We start from the raw sequence: 5,895 nt of genomic DNA, 5'->3' as shown, positions 1-5,895 counted from the left end.
GAGCTGTTAAGTACTCAGTACTCACTCGGTCTGTCAATCACTCTAATATGCGTTGGGGGATTGGGCTTGGGCTGAGTCTTGGGCCAGAACATACTACCCCACCCCACCAATTCTGAATTTCTGATAACTAGCCTATTGTGTTGTCAGCTGATTATTTTTAAAAGGAGAATTATAGTGTAAAGAGCAAAAGTTGTACAGATTTAAAGATTTGCTTACGTGGCAAAACTTAAACCACACATTCTAAAGTCACATTTTTTATTTAAAACTGTAACTCTTCATAAAGAAAAGCGTCACCTTATGGAAAAAAGTAAATTAGAAGATTTAAGAGAAGAAATAATTAAGTTATCAAAATTAATAGATCAAAAATTAATGATTTTAACTAATGTTAACTGTAATGACACCGAATTCTTAAAATCAATACAAAATGATTTTTCTCAAAATCTTTATTTTACTATAAGTTTTATTGAAGGACTTCAAAAACCTGAAAAAACTTATTTTTCACACGGAATTTCTAAAAAATGTTATCATGGAAATGATTCATCACATCTTTATCATACCTTTAACCCACAATTAAATTCTACAGTAGACATGCTTGAAGAAATATTAGTATCCATAAAATTTCAGAGAAATAAGGAAAAAGAGAATCCCAAAGAAGAAAAGTTTCAAAATATAATCAACATAACAGATTTAAAAGTAAAACCACCACTAAAATTATGAATATTGAAGAAAAATTAGAAGAAGTTACAATGCTTTTTAAACAATTAAAAATGGCTCAAGAAAATAATATTATGGAACAGGAATTTCAAATAGAAGAAGAATTAAATCCTGAAAATATAGAAAATGAAGAACACATCCTAGATTATTCAAGTGACGAAGAACCAGCAATTCCAATACAAGTAAAAAATGAAGTTGGAACATTTAAGGATAATCAATCTCAATTTAAATGGAAACAGGTTTTGATAATTATGCTTTTAAAAAAGGGTTTATAAATAAAGATTCAAAATATACAAAAATACCATCAAAATATGTTCCTAAAATCCAGGAAATGGAAGGAGATAGAATGCTCGATTTAGACTGTAAAAAGAATGAAAAAGAAATTTTCGAAAACTGGTTAAATTCCTTCTTATTAGAAGCCTTTACCAACCCAAAACTTAGTGAATTGTCTGGAAGAGACATTTAGAATTACATAGGGTTTCATACTAAAGGAACTATAAGAGATTATATGACATCAATAGAAAATCAAATAATAGAAGAATTAGCGGAACTATAAGAGATTATATGACATCAATAGAAAACTAAATAATAGAAGATTTAGCAACAAAAACAACAGCTTATGATAAGATATTATATATAATGATGATTCTATATAAAGAATTTTTTGGAAAAAATATTATAGATCATAGACAAGAAGTCTATAATAAAGAATATCAAGAAGCAAAAAACCATTTAACTAATATTCAGATATATGATTTATGTAATGTGGAGTTTTATATATGTGAATATAGAATACATTATTACAAATTAAAAGAAGAAGATAAAAATCATTATCTTAGTATATATATAACAAAACTTTCATATCCTGCTAATGAATTTATAATGGGAAGATTTATAAGAGAAATAAATAGAGGAACAATTGAAAATAATTTTGGTGGAGCAACCTCTGCAATAAGAGAGGAAATAAAAGAACGTTGTATGCAAGAAGCAACTCAAAAAAGATTTGCAAATATAATTAAAATTTGCTGTCAGGATAATGAGGAGATACCTCAAAAATATGGTCTTAATAAAAATTTTCAAAGAAAAAGAAAATATCAATTTAGAAAAAGAAAATACTATCCAAACTGGAGAAAAAAGAGATATTTTAGAAAAGAAAATAACAATAAAAAGAAAAGACAAAGAAATAACTATTGCCCGAATAAAAAAGAAAATTGTAAATGTTGGTATTGCCAAGAAGAAGGACACTATACAAATGAATGCCCGAAAAAGAAGGATAAAAAGGATCTTACTAAACAAATAGAAATTGCTAAGTCTTGTTTCATGGAACCATTAGAAGAATCTGATGATAACTTAGACTATATTTTTAAATATGTCTCAGAAACAGACTCAGAGACTGAGCAATAATGCCACATTTATTACTATAAAAATAACAGAAAAATTTATAAATGCTTTTATAGATTCTGGAGCAACACAATGCTTTGCTAGTTCAAATATAAAACTTGATTGGAAAAAATTAAAGAAACCATTAAAAGTTAGAATAGCTGACAAATCAATACATAAAATTGATCAAAAAGCAGAGATGGTTGAAATTTTTATTCAAAATTATAGGTTCATTGTTCCATCTATATATATGTTAGATTCTGGAATGAATTTTATCATAGGAAATAACTTTTTAAAGCTATATCATCCATTCATTCAAGAATTAACATATATAATTTTAAAAGCTCCACACGATTCTTCAATAAATCAAAAATCAAAACGTATAAAAATACCAACTACTACTATAGATAAGATCTTAAAATTTAAAATATTTTCTATATTAGAAATATGCTATTTGAATTTATATTTTCAGATAAATATTCCAAAAAATAATCTTGAAATAAAAATAGAAGAACTTTTGGATGAAATTTGTACTGAAAATCCTTTAGATATTAAAAATACAAACAACGAATTAGTAAGCATTAAATTAAAAGATCCCACAAAAGAGATAAATGTTCCAAATAAAATTTCTTATTATGCAAGAGATAGAGAAGAGTTCTCATTAGAATGTAAAGATCTTTTGGAAAAAGTAATTATAAGATTAAGTAAAAGTCCTCATGCGGCTTCAGCTTTTTACGTCGAAAACAATAATGAAATTAAAAGGGGAAAACGAAGAATGGTAATAAACTATAAGAAAATGAATGAAGCAACTATTGGTGATGCTCATAAACTTCCAAGAAAAGATTCTATTTTAGAAAAAAACAAAGGAGCAACTTGGTTTTCATCTCTTGATGCAAAATCAGGATATTGGCAACTTCGTTTAGACGAAGAAACAAAGAAATTAACTGCTTTTACTTGCCCAACGAAAGAATCAACAAGTGTATTGCTCTATGAATGGAATGTATTACCATTCGGATTAAAACAAGCCCCAGGTATTTATCAAAGATTTATGGAAGAAAATCTAAAAGAGTTAAATAAATTTGTTTTAGTGTACATTGATGATATACTAATTTTTACAAAACAGGATAAAGAAGATCATCTTCAAAAATTATTAATAGTTTTAGAAAGATGTAAACAGAAAGGATTAGTTCTTAGCAAAAAGAAAGCGAGAATAGCAAAACAAGAAATAGAGTTTCTTGGATTAATTCTATCCAATCAAGGAAAGCTAAAACTTCAACCAAATGTTTTAGAAAAGGTAAATTTATTTCCTAATAAAATAGAAGATAGAAAAATAATTACAAAGATTTTTAGGGTGTATAAATTATATTTCGGATCAAGGAATTTTAAAGAATATAACAGAATACACTAAAAGCTTATTTCCAAAAATAAGTACTAAAAAAGAATGGAAATGGGATGAAAAAGATAGTATGCAAATTCAAAGAATTAAAGAATTATGTGAAAAACTTCTAGAACTTTATATTCCAGAAGAAAATGACTACTTAATAGTAGAAACAGATGCTTCAGACATAACCTGGTCAGGATGTCTAAAAGTTAAGAAAGCTATAAAAAGTTTGGAACAAGAAAAAGAATCACTAGATTCTAAATATTCCATAAAGGAATTACTTTGCAGGTATATTTCATGAACTTTTACTCCAACAGAACAGAGATATACCACTCATGAAAAGGAAACTCTAGCAGCAATTAAATCTCTTAAGAAATGAAAAATTGATTTACTACCCAGAGAATTTACATTAAGGACAGATTCAAGTTACCTAACAGGTTTCATACGATATAATTTAAAAGTTGATTATAATCATGGACGATTGGTAAGATGATAACTATTTTTGTTACAATATCCAATAAAAATTGAATATATTAAGGGTGATAAAAATGTTATTGCAGATACATTAACAAGAGAATGGAGTTCGTCTACAACGCATTAGATCAAGAAATTCAAAAATATGAGCAAGAACTCGAAAAATGCAAGCATTGTCAGCAAATAAGGACACAGATCCAATCTCTCAAGAAGGCCATTGAAGCAATGAAATCAACACAACAAGCAAAACCATCAGAGTTCAGCCAGCTAAGCATGGTAGACAAATCAGGTGAAGAAAAAATTTCAAAAAATAAAACAATTGCTGAAATCATTAAAAAATCCACCCAAAATAAAAAATATTATGTAATTTATAATGGCCCCATGAAAGGAGTATATGATGCCTGGGAAAAAGCAGCACCATTCACACACCAGTCAAGGATAATTCATAAAGGAGGGTTTCTAATACTGGAAGAGGCAAAGAAATCCTTCAGGGAATATGAAGCTCTCCATCCAGAGCAAACCCTAAAAAGAGCAGATAAAGCTCCAATTCAAACCCAGAGAACAGGGATAATAAGAAACATTCCTACAAGGGCTGAAATCAAGAAAAAGAAAAGGGTCTGTAGATCAAATCTCAGAGAAACCCTTAACATAGTCCTGAATTGGACTGAAGAAAAAAGGGCAATTTTGGGATATTATCCTATTGCCAAAGAACAGCTAACAAAACTAGTTATATTTCCAGATGCTTCCCCATCGGATACCTATCAGTTTTTCCAGTATGGATTGATTGATACAATTTTAATTTTTAATGATCTAAAAATTATTAGTGAGTTTCCTGCAGGATTCGTTGATGCAGTAAAGAGATTTAAAAATATGATTGACAATGTAAATCCAAGGGATATATCCCTAAAATTTACGAATAGCCAACCTATTTTTAATGAAAAAGAAGAAGAATGCTTGGTTCCAGCACACCAAGTAATATTCATGTCCGTCTTCCCAGGAAATTTTCGACCAATTGATCAAATTCAAGACTTAACAATTTACAGTCATGAAGGAAGGCTAGCCAGCACATTAGCAAGGGTCTTTGAAAGAACTCAAAAAATAACGAAGGAATCTCACACAATGATTAATTATAAAAGTAGAAATACTTTGCTTGTGTCCAGTAAAAGAAATGAAATTGAAGAAAGAGAGATGAGACTCTTGGTAGAATTTGAATCAGCATTCTACAACTTATTCGGACTTTTAGAAAAGCTCCCTAAAGGGATAAAGAGGAATCTCTGCTATTTGATAAAGGACAGAGAAGACCACAAGTGCCAGCTATGTGCCTCAGAGTTATCTGAAGAAAGCAATAATGAAACGGAATCAACTCACATGATGAAAGAAGAGGACAATGCATCTGAGGGTCACATGATAAAAGAGGAGGACAGTGCATCTGAAACATCTCTTAACATTATTGCATAGTGACGTAAGCACTTAGGTCATAGAGCACCAACGATGTAGCTGGTGCAAGAGAACAAACAATGACGTAAGCAATGACGTCATAAGAAGGGTAAGGATGGGAATTGTCCATCAAACCCAACTATTATAAATAGGTTGCTTAGGCAATTGTAGAAGCATCAGACAATAGAAAACAGGAGGCTAAGAGTACTCATATGCTAGGAGAGCAAGGAGGAAGCTGCCAAGGCGATTCTATAGTCTGAGGAAGAATTCCCTTAGGGAAAAATAATTCTAAACTCCCCTCTGGAGTTAGTATCTACAATCTCCCCTCTGGAGATAAAAACACCTTATGTAAAATATACTAAATAAAGGAAGTTTTTTCTCTAGAAAGGTACATCTTCATCCTAGTCTTTCAATTATGAATTATTTAGAAAGTTTAGAATTAACAGAAGAATCTGATTATTATAGATTATCTGCTTTATTAGATAATGAAAAACAGGCTGTTCTAAAAA

The sequence above is a fragment of the Arachis duranensis genome, chromosome 6 (assembly GCF_000817695.3).
Source record: "Arachis duranensis cultivar V14167 chromosome 6, aradu.V14167.gnm2.J7QH, whole genome shotgun sequence".
Lineage (NCBI taxonomy): Eukaryota > Viridiplantae > Streptophyta > Magnoliopsida > Fabales > Fabaceae > Arachis > Arachis duranensis.
Note: the sequence above shows the minus strand (reverse complement) of the source record.